This window comes from Haliotis rubra, unplaced genomic scaffold, assembly GCF_003918875.1.
Source record: "Haliotis rubra isolate DU_JTF1 unplaced genomic scaffold, ASM391887v1 Scf163, whole genome shotgun sequence".
NCBI classification, from domain to species: domain Eukaryota; kingdom Metazoa; phylum Mollusca; class Gastropoda; order Lepetellida; family Haliotidae; genus Haliotis; species Haliotis rubra.
Genome location: NW_025765592.1, coordinates 1,306,679 through 1,318,903, shown reverse-complemented (window position 1 = coordinate 1,318,903; position 12,225 = coordinate 1,306,679). Strand labels below are relative to the sequence as shown.

At 42.3% G+C, this 12,225-nt stretch overlaps 1 protein-coding gene across 1 annotated transcript in view; it reads left to right on the top strand.

Moving 5' to 3' along the window:
* Positions 1-12,225, top strand: part of LOC124271750 — a 387,369-nt gene that overhangs the window by 23,101 nt on the left and 352,043 nt on the right. The window contains exon 4 of the mRNA XM_046706916.1: positions 10,975-11,180. The gene's annotated coding sequence lies outside the window, so the exon portion shown is untranslated. The remainder of the gene's footprint in view (positions 1-10,974; positions 11,181-12,225) is intronic.

Here is a 12,225-nt window from a genome sequence, read left to right as displayed (position 1 = left end):
TCCCTAGAGTTTTTGTGCTGTGTAAGCCAAGAGGTTATGTGAAGAAACCAATCTCAAGTTGGAGTTTGCATATCGGGAGTTGGTGCTTTCTCCTGGCCTCCTGGGTTATGCGCTTTTCCTGGTGGTAGTAACGGGGTAATCTGCGACCCGCCTACCAGCCGTGGGATTGTGCATACCGTGAGATAGATAAGTTTAAAATTTGAAAAATTTTATTATAAATTCTATATTTATATACTCATCCTAACCTAGCGATAGGACCCACCCGACCTGCCCCACATCACAGATTACTGGAAGCTCCAAGACGAGAATGACAGGCACAGGTAGTCATATGATCATTTGAGCTCGCTACACGCTTACAGAGATGATTGACAGGTGCTGATGTCGGAGTGGGGGCAGAGGTCAGGGCGGGTCAGAGGCCAGCAAGATTTGATTCAACTTAGCCAACAGCATGTTTCCACACATGGTCGTAGAAGAAGAGGAGAGGTGCAAACCGTGAGATAGGATAAGTATATATATTAGCGAGAGGATAGGGGTTGGGGGCAACACAGTTTTCTGGCTGGTATGCAAATCAATGAAATTTCGTGTTTTGCCAGTTTCAATTTAAAATGTTTAAATGAAATATGTCTTCCAACTATTACACATTACCACAGCCCACCTCCATAAATGCTATGGAGATTGCAACCGATTATCTTTTATGTGACATTGAATGATAAAAATATCCCAAGGTTTGTGACTGAAAGATACCGCATTGCCTGTTGATAGAGGTGCCTGACAAGTCATGATCCACATTTACCTGTCAGTAGACACTGCTCTTGTGCCCTTTTGAACAGCTCATATTTCAACAGCATGTTGCTATGTTGACATGAGGCGCTTGTGCACTGTATTTCTATGGTCTGTTGCAATATCAGTTACGACTGTTTCTCTCATGCTCTCGCAACTGAACGTGTCAATCCACAGCAAGTAAGGTATTTCTATAGCCTGTATCAGTAATCGTGACAATGTTTCCCTCACGCTGTCGCAATTGAACCATAGTCTGTGTCAGTATTCTTTGCACCGTTACTTTAAGATTTTGCAACTGAACTTGTGAACACAGAGCAAGCAAATATACTGGGTGTACACATAACACATGGAAACAGTTCACTTACAACCATAAACAAACTGCAGAAGACTCGGTTGTTACCAAATGTGTAATGCTGTTTGGGACGCTAGAAAGCCGACAAGTGGGGGGTTGTTGGTAGATTTTACTGCCGCTTCCTTCAGCTAGCTCAATTACCGCCAACAGTCACCAAATGATAAGTATCTGACCCACAAACGGTGATACTTTTAACATGGACCATAGAATAAAAATATATATTGCCAACTTTCATTGTGCTCTGAAGATGATGAACCGATGATGACAGCAACTATAGTGAGCAAAATAGAATTTTACTTGTCCTACCATTGTCTTTGGAGCTGTATTGCTGCAATTGGTACGTATATTTGGCTCTGGTAGCATACATGCAAACACAAATTTTGATCAAAATCGAAGAGTTCTTTTCAGAATTATGGGTGTTTGAAGGGTATTTGAGGTCTTGAAATTGTCTAAAACACTACCAGAACACGTTTTTGACATGTGAGCGGATCGCTGAAATACAGCCTTGGTCGCGGGGTCATGTACCTTCGAAATAGTTCCGGAGAAGAAATAGTTCCCTCTTTGACAGGCCGTAGCTTGGTTGACCTTAGGTCTATTGTCAAAACACTTAGTGTTCTGAAATCGCCAGGACTATCACTATCAGGCGAATACACTCCACATGTTAAACAGCTTTTCAAAAGGTATTCTCAACTTTTTCCCTGGTTAGTTTGCTTTTGAAAAAATCGTGAAGAAGTCTTGGAAAGTTTTGGAAGGGAACTTTGGGCCCGAATTAGCACTCAATATGGTGGCCATTGAAGGCACATCCTGGCACTTTCTGTGCACAATTTGCACAAAGGTTACGGGACATCAGATATGGAGAGTTTGGAATCTCTGGAACTGATAGTTCGAGCTCAGCACATTTTGGGAACAAAGACCTTAGAAACCTGTTGAAAAACACTGCCAAAAACTGAAGAAAAACAACAACTACCAAACTGTACTTTTTAGCGAGTTGACCTGTCCAGGCACAGTTGTTGGGAATTCAATTGTGCATCTGTACAAAAGATTTGGAAGTGTTGGAACAATTAGTTCTTGAGATCTTTCCTGTCGAACTTTGAACTTTTGGAATTAATTTTGATTTATCTGCTCTTTTCTATTGGGCCTAGAGACTTGAGATTTTTAAGGGGAATATCCTCACCTCGGTGGGCATCTGTGTGATTTTTTGTAAGTGATATGGAGCATTGGTTTAGGAGGTATGTTTGGTACAAAAATCAGCGGAATATTAAATAATAAAAACAATCTGAACAATTACAATGGGTCTCCTTGCCTTGAGGCATGGAGCCCTAATAAATTGATTACTTCTGATATCTGTACTGTTATGGCTATAAAACTACTCTTTTAGCTCGGTGTTTGTGTGTGTGTGTGTGCGTGCGCAGCCATTTTGTTCTGGGGAGGTAGGGGGGTCATCAATTTTGTACACATGATCTTGACGGGATCAGCAATTTTGTACATAAAAATATTTTTAAATTATGCTTAAAAAATATAGGAAGGGGGGTGTAATTGATTTTGTACATGACAGGCAGGGGGGATCACTTACTTTTTACATGCTTCTCCATCAAAATCATCACTTACACACACACACACACACACTCACATCACAACACACACACACACACACACACACACACACACACACACACACACACACACACACACACACACACACACACCATAAATTATGAACAGTCCCTTAGTTACAATCGATAGATGTTCACTTATAATCATGGACTTAAACCAAAGGTGGATGAAAGTACTTAAACAGTAAGTTGTGTAGTTTAAGAGCTGCATTAAAAGTTGAACTTATTTTAATAGTGTTGTGCAAGTAGTAGTAGTTAGTAGATGATCTGTAAGAGAAAATATATTGTCAACAAACTGTTACCAAAACAAGAAGATATACTCCTCGCAAAAAATTAAGCAACAAGTTGGGGTTTTTTTTCAGCATAAAATCTTTATAAGTCTGGATAGCCGTTCATCGAGACATAATGCAGGCAGGAAAATGTCAAGGAATACATAACCTTAACAGCATGCAGGTGTTCCACACTTCACATGTGCACTTTTATTGCTTAAAAACTGCCAGCAAGGACAACTTAATGTCAGTAACATTTGAAACATCACTTGACGGCAACTGAGGTTGCTCAAATTGTTGGAATGGTGCAGGGGGGTATGACACAAACTGCTGCTGCCAATCATTTTATTGTTCATCGCAGTGTCGTTTCAAGAGCGATGACTCGATACCACCAAACTGGACTGATGACAGAGAGAAGACCCACAGGTCGTTCAAGGGTGACAACTCCCCAAGAAGACCGATATCTGGCCACCCTAGCTCGGAGAAACCAGTTCACTACGGCCAGATCACTCCAGATTCACCTTCATAGAGTTGCAGGAAACAGGGTCTGATTGAACACAGACAGTGAGGAACAGACTTCATGCTGAAGGCCTGAGGTCCAGAAGACCAGTACAACGCATCCCACTGCCTGCACATCATCGACTACGAAGAGTGATCTGGGCACATGAACAGCGTAACTAAAGGGTCAATCGTTGGCGTCATGTTCTCTTCACAGACGAGTCAAGATTCTGCCTTGACTTCAACGATGGTAGGGCACATGTGTGGAGAAACCGTAATGAATGATACGTCAACTGTACCATTGCTGAACATGACCAGTATGGAGGTGGAAGTTTGATGGTCTGGGGTGGCATCAGTGTTGGACAAAGAACTGATCTTGTGGTCATCAGACGGGGTACCATGACTGGTGTAAGGTACAGGGATGAGATTATCACACCCGTAATCATTCCTCTGGCACAGCAAACAGGGCCCAACTTCATTGTCATGGATGATAATGCCCGTCCCCATCGAGCAAGAGTTGTCAATGATGTTCTCCAGAACAACATCATGCATATGGACTGGCCTGCAAGGTCTCCTGACCTTAATCCCATAGAACATGCTTGTGACATTCTTGGAAGGCGTGTTTACGGTCTCCATGTCTGCCCCGAGACCCTGGATCAACTGGAACAGGCCTTACAGACAGAATGGCAGAACATTCCACAAAGGACATTTGACAGACTCATCTCGTCAATGCCAAGGCGTGTAGAAGCTTGTATTGGAGCCAGTGGCAGACATACACGTTACTGAACACGATCGTTGTTCAAAATTGACATTGACTGTAATTGAAACATTTTGATTCTTCAATGCAGCGGATTCTGCATGATTTTTTCATTGGTACCGTTTTTGAGGATTGGTAACTTTGTTATTATTAAAGATTTTTCAATTGTTTTTGTGAATGGTGTGTGCAACACCTTTATCTTTGTATTGCATCATTCAAGTATCATGACTTTTAATACATGAAAATTTTCTAAGAAAATATATCCTTGTTGCTTAATATTTTGTGAGAAGTATATATATGCTACCCATCAAAAGTTTTGGCTCATTTAAAGCGCTCACTATATGTTATGCACATATACTAAGCAGCAAAAGAAACGTCAGTTTGGAATTTTCCTCCACATAAACGTATAACTGTAAACTCATTTAATGTTTAAAGTTAATGGTAGGATTCTACTAGTTACCTGTGAAGATCTGGGTTACAATTTTTGTCTTCATTAACCCCTGCTTGTCGTAAGATAGGGTGGTCAGTCTTATGACTTGGGTGACTTGTCACTGTATACCAACTGATATATACTAAGCAGCAAAAGAAACATCAGTTTGGAATTTTCCTTTGCATAAACGTATACTGTAAACGTACTTATTTTAGCGTGGTGCAATTTTCGCGGAATTGACAGTTTAGACTACATCGCGCGGTCAATTATTCGCGCAATCAGTAATTGCCGGAACTGCCAGCTGTCTCTTTGGCCGCCACTAATAGCAGTGAAAACAAACAGAGTGGCTTAACCTGTCAGGCGGCGTTTATTGCATACTCACAGGAAATCCCTATCTGTGCGATATACTAGTACACAGTAATCGGTTTACTCACGGAAGAGATGAAAAACACATCAGTCTTATGTTCAATTCTGACGATCTGATCGAATTAACTTCTACTGTATATGAAGCTCTTTGTGATTTCAAACAAGCCGGGTTGTTGTGAATGAGATGATTGAGTGTTAAGTGACTATTCGGCTTCATGATGTACTGGTAAATAAAATCTTAATGAATAAATAAAATACTGCTGTATTATTTCTTTCCGAAGTCGCTTCATGGTAATCTGTTTTGTATCAAACCATCTGTCATGTGACCAATTTCCATGGCAGCCACAACACACATTGCTGTTTTCGCTTAATTCGGGCGATGGATTTGGCTCATTATTTAATTATGTTTTGGGAAATACATTACAGCGACAGTTAAGTATGATTCTTTATGCTACTATCAGTCGTCATTTTAAGATTCCCGTAGATTTCTGTCTTCAAACTTGATGTGTTATGGTAACAACTCAGGGGCGAGCTTGGCTAGACTGAATGAATGACAGGTTTATTCGCGTTGTATAAATTTTCGCGCGAAAATAAAACCTGCGCAAAGTATAATACGTTTACAGTAACTGTAAACTCATTTAATGTTTTGAATGTATATTTTTTACAACATCTCCAACTCTATCTGAGCAAAGACATTCCTTCCCAAACTCAGATTTGAACCCAGGAAATGGTCTCAAAAACACAACCTGATCTCGGAGATGGTACGGTGTTCTCCATGTTTTTCATGCAACTCATGCTGCACGTGCTGTTCACGAGGACCAGCCCTATAAAATACACCCCCAAACCTGGTTGTAACATTCACATTACAACGTCAGCAGGATGCCGCGACTCAAGACAGTTCAGAGGAACAAGGCGCTAGGAAGACTTGAAGCTGGGCACATTGCACAAGCCGTTGCCAATCTACAGGCTGCAGCAATGTTTCCGGGCCACCAACACCACAAATAATCGCCCCCGTACCGGCAGACCAAGACAGTGGGAACACACGGAAGACCAATCAGTACTGATACAGCACGCTAACGTCTTAACAGCAGGAACCTCCATTGCCGTAGACCTTACCGTGGACCTATCCTCACCCCTCGTCATTGGCGTGAACGTCTACAGTTTGCCCTACAACACCAAAACTGGCGATACAGGCAATGGAGAACTGTTCTGTTCACAGATGAGAGTCGGTACTGCATATCAACTGCAGATGGCAGAACAAGAATATGGCGACGATGTGGCCAACGTTACTCTGACCAATGTGTTATGGAAAGAGACTCATGGGGAGGTGCAAGCATCATGGTATGGGATGGAATAGGCCTGAACCAGAGAGTGGGTTGTGTGGTGTTCCAGAACCTTGGTCGAGGGAGAGGAGGCGGCGGCATCACAGCTGTGTGCTACATCGACCAAGCTCTCAGACCCAACGTCATACCACATTTCGCACATCACCGGAACAACATTTTCCAGCATGATAACGCCCAGGCCCATACTGCCAGAGCTACACGGGACTTCCTACAGCAGAACGGTGTGAAAATTATGCAGTGGCCAGCCCTTTGTCCTGATTTAAACCCAGTTGAACATCTTTGGGATTAAATTCAGAGGAGACTGAATAATGTCATACCGAACACAGACGATTTATTGCGCCAGGCCTTTCCCAGAGTGTGGTTCCAGGGTCCAATGGCCTTCATCAATCAATTGGTGCACTCCATGCATAGACGCTGTGCTGCAGTTATTGCCTCTCGTGGTGGTCACACCAGATACTGAAGTCAAGGGTCTGAATGGACTGCAAATGTTTACGTAATGTCTTGAAACTGTGCTGAGTTATTCATTGATGTGTCAAGATATTGTACACAACAAAAAGTTTTGATCCGCTTATTATGTCCATTTCTGTAATGATTTCATTACAGTGCCTGTGTAATTTTGAATTCGTACTGACAGGTTTTTTTGCTGCTGAGTATAGATTGATATTCATGCTGTTGATCGCTGGATTGTCTGGTCCAAACTTGATTATTTACTGACCACTGCCATATAGCTGGAATATTGCTGAGTGTGGCGTAAAACAACAAACCAACCAACCAGCCTGCATACTGGTACAACCCTGAGATTAAATTCTTTTTCAGAAGAGATCCTCCTAGGGGTACTTATAAGCATTTTTATGTCCATAAAAAATCCTACGCCAGTTGTAACCATATTTTGAATAAAATATTAACAAAACAAAAAGCTTGTTTTTGACTTGTTTGAACACCGCTGCAGGGCGCCGTGGGGAGCTCCATAGCCAAGAGAAGGTAACTCTAACCTTCAAATCACTTTCCATGCTGTCGTTCACACGGTGAAGATGTGCATGCTCTCCAGAAAACTTTTTCAAGTTGAATTCCAAGTTGAAAGAAACGAATACTGTATGTATGGTTCTTTTCTAATTGCATGGGTGATATATTGAAAGAGTGTCGAAAAATTTTCATTCATAAATGTTGTATCTGTTTTGTCGCCTCAACACTTGAATTCGGGCTTGAACAGTGGACAAGTCAATTCGAGCTCGGCTCTTTGAACCTTGCAATGATTCGGTTTGTCCCTGAGGCAAGTGCGAGATAGAATCGTGGCTGTGATGCCTCAAGCAGGGCCTCCCGGAGGAAGCCTTTGCTTCCAGCAAGGTGTCTGGGACACAGCCTCTCATTCTACCGTCACTCTGCCGACCTTCCCACATAAGAGCTGAACACTGAATGGTCCACTAGGCGTATCTCCCTGCTATGCAGAGGGAACTGGTGGACCGGGGAAAGAGTGCCAGTGATTCTTCATCGGTAGCGCTGGTGCGGCAACTGACGGAGGTCCACTCTCATCTAGCTAGGGACAACATTTGTAGCTTTGCCTGCCAAATGATGAGTGTGGTTATCGGCCTAAGTCACCTGTTTTCAAAGAAAAGGGAAGTCTGTCGAGCTTCACGTTAATCCCTCGGGCGCCCTCGGTGCACTTGCACTGGCAAGCAACATGTTTTCAGCTACAATGGTTCACTGCCTTATGCCACAAATCCCTGTTGATAGTCGGCTCTCACTCTTCTCTTGGAATGGGAGTGCTGGCCTCCTGGGAGAAGGTGGAAATACAAGGCAGCCATTGAGATGTTTCCAAAGGGTCAGGAAAATGTGTGATTCAACCTCTATTTATTTCCTCGATACCATATAGGACAGAGGGTTCAGACCCTTTCTCATTCAGTGGGCTGAACAAGTTAATAGATGTACTGTCCTTCAAGATGGAGACACTGCGTTCAGTGATCTCATCTGTCGAGGCAGGAGAATGGTGAATGGATGCATACCTCTATGTTCCAATGCATCTGATTTCAAGAAGTACCTTCCATTCTCCTTTGACGGAAATGCTACCAGTTTTGTGTGCTACCCTTACGCATCTCTATGGCGCCAAGGGTGTTCACCAAATTGAGGTTCATTCCAGCTCAGATAGCCAGATTGCAGGGCGGGTGTTGCCACTGGCTCCTCAGGACTCTGGCCCAACAGTTGAGTCGGGAAGCCACACTCTTACAAAACTGGGCTGGATTGTTAATTTCAAGTCAGACCTCATCTGGAAGCAGTCTTTCTTGAAGCGAGATTCAATAGAGGATAAGACTCATACAGCAAGCTTAGGCACAGCTGGTGTCCCACTCATAGAGCTACGAGAAGTTTCTTTAGACACTAAATTGGTTGATTCCTTGCCCTCAGTGGTGGAACGATGTCGGGAATCTCCATGGGCTCCCCCTGGAGACCCCAACGCTGACGTCCCTGTGGGCGGATGCCTATCCTTGTTATAGCAGAGTGGGAAAAGGCACCAATCCTTAGTGCTTACCACCCTCAAGGTAGGTCATTTACCACAGTGGAAGCAAGGCCCACCAGTATTCTCAGGATCAGGTGCACTTCGGTGCTGTCCTGCCCTGACAAGGTGAGGGTTCTGCAGGATGAAATCCAGGCTCTACTGGACAAGTCTAATATAGAGTGGTGGCGATGAACACCTTAGTCTCGAGGAACACCACATATTTCCTCAATACCAAACTACATCCCTCGTTCTAGAGTTACCATCGGTACTCTTAATACAAGGTTTTCAATTTTGGTGCTCCCCCTTATATCCACTGCTCTGAGGGTGTTCACCAAGCTCATGTTGGGGCCATCGAAACAACAAGGTCACAAGGAAGGTGTTCTGACTCTTTATACCTAGATGACTGGTGCTGCAAGCACTAACTCGACCAGCGAGCCTGGACTCTATGCACAAGGTGCTAGAAAACTCTAGTCCGACTAGGGAAGATCATGAACCTCAAGATATTCGACCCAGTACCCACCCAGGATCGGGTTTTTCCTCAGGTCAGAGATTCACGACCAGTGTTAGGTGTGACCAGTTGTTCGGATGTTGTCTGTTTATCTCTCGGGAATAGAGAGCGTTCGAGCAGACGCGCTCTCTTGGCGTATACTAGCCCCACACGAGTGGATGCTGGATACGGAGATATTCAGGATTATCTCCCAGTTGTACAGCTTGTTCTGAGTGGATCTGTTTGCCTCTGGAGTGATGAATCAGATAACGGTGTTTTGCTCTTAGATCCCTGTTCTGAGGGCATGAGCCTCTGACTGTGGGCCTTCCCACCAATACCACTGATCCCCAAGGTCCACTCGCAGCTAGCCTACCCCACCAGCTTGACTACTTGTGATACTTGCACCTCATTGGTCAGCTCAGAGCTGGTTTATGGTGACCCACCAATACCACTGATCCCCAAGGTCCACTCGCAGCTAGCCACCCCACCAGTTTGACTACTTGTGATACTTGCACCTCATTGGTCAGCTCAGAGCTGGTTTATTGTAACCCACCAATACCACTGATCCCCAAGGTCCACTCGCAGCTAGCCACCCCACCAGCTTGACTACTTGTGATACTTGCACCTCATTGGTCGGCTCAGAGCTGGTTTATTGTAAACCTCAGGGTTCTGGTTCAGCCAATTGTACCATTACCCTTTTGAAGGGGTATTATATCCCAGAATGGAGTGCTCCGAATCCCTGACAGAATGCCACTCCCGGCTTTAATCTATGGGAGTCTGTCTTATGCTTATAAGTACCCCATGGAGGACCTCTACTGAAAAAGAATCACACCAACCTGTAGAGGTTGCTGATTCTTGGAAGAGAGTCCTCCTCGAGGTAGGGCCACCCTCCTCCCCACATTCTGTCTGATCATGATCAGCATGGAAATTGATTTGCGAGGTTGAAGGTTAAAGTTACTTTCTCTTGGCTGTGGGGCCCCGCTGGGACCTGCAGGTGTGGTCAAACAAGACAAAAACAAGTTTTTTGTTTTGTAGATATTTTATTCAAAATATGGTTACAACTGTCGTAGGAATTTTTAATGGACATAAAAGTGCTTATAAGTACCCCAAGGAGGACTCTCTTCAAAGAATCAAAGTCAAAGTCAAAATATGTTTATTTGTATGTTAGGCCACCGGCCCATATACAGCGGTTACAAAGAAGGTTCTTATTTAGGAGGATAACAATTGTTTTCTTAACATGATAGCATGATGGATATACAGTGATAATCTTTTTAAAATGGAGACATCGCATGAGGAAACAATTTTGTAAAATGCTGCATTATTACTTCTGATTGTAATACAATTACGGAGATAATCAGAACGGAATCAGTAACCTCTCATCCCCCCAAAAAGTACTAGAATCTGTATTTTACTGAGAAAGAGTAATCACAAATATAACATATGTTACTCTACAGGTTGGTGTGAGTATTGTTTGATCTTCAGCCTAGTCATGAAGACGTCACTGTGAAGGGCTGCTGTTTGCTGCCTCAATTACTTATATGTACACCTGTTGTTGAATATTTTTAGAACAAAATTATTGTTTATCACACAGGGAGGGAGAGAGCTGATGAAACTGATGGGATACACACAGGAGATTGAGGATGGGCTCTTTTTCCCGGAACCAGAGGAACCAAACCTTGATCAAACAGCAAATATGGTTGCAGACATTGTCCTGGCAAAGAAGCAGATGGAAATGTACCTAAGTGGAGTACATCCTAATCAGACTGAAGTTGAGCAGTTTATTCCACCAAATGTTGTGTATGTAAAATATTTTGGAATAACTGAATGAAACAACTGGAGACAATTGATGAAAATTTGTGAAAAGTTAAAGATGCACAGTATCTTTGCTGACTTTACAAAATTAGCAAGCCTTGTGAGACTATTTGCAAATGCAGTGTTTAGTTATTTGATTCATGGTTTACATGTGTTAAGTAAGAACACCTCTTTTCTTCCTTTGTCATTTCAATTGCATAATGAACAATATCTTGAAAAAATATATGTCACCAGCAGGTTTCAAACTTGTGCAGTCTGCTCCAAAGGAGACCTTAACATCTCATGACAACAAAATCATAAAGTTCCTTTTACGGAATAGACCATGAATTGACAGAAAATATGTATGATCAATTCAAAACAATTGATGTACAACACAGCCTCTTTGACCTCTGACCCACTAACTGACATCACTATTTATGATCTCTTTTGCCTCTAAGCCTATCATATCTTGTTGAAGCCATTTTATTGCCAGAGGCATGATTTTTAGACCCTGCAACTTGTTCAAAAGTTCACATGTGGAAATGAATTATGTCTTAAATTGTTGTTTGTTGTTGTTAATGATTATGTCAGGTATGCTCAATGGCATTAAAGTGTGTCTTTAACTTCATTGTGTTTAATGTTCATAAACTGACACAAATATAAGTATAACATACAATATACGATTAGATAAACATTACTAGATATATACATATGCATAAATTTGTTATTGTTGCAGTTTGTGAAAATAAAACTTTTAAGTTATTGCTGATACAAGTAATATAGAATTGTGTTACCTGTGAGTCTTATGGTTGGCTGACCCCAACAAGATGATGTCATATTGGTCAGTAGCAAGATCATTAATTAATTCAACAATTTCCATTAAAAGTGGAATTTAACCTGACGTATTTTGATTGCCTGATGACATGAAAAGAATCTGAAAATATCATTAAGTGTTGATGCTCAGATTGATTATTGATATATATGAGCGCTGTTTAAATTTAAACAAATCTTTTTTCATGACAGCAAAAATTGTTGATTCTCAGGATTGTTG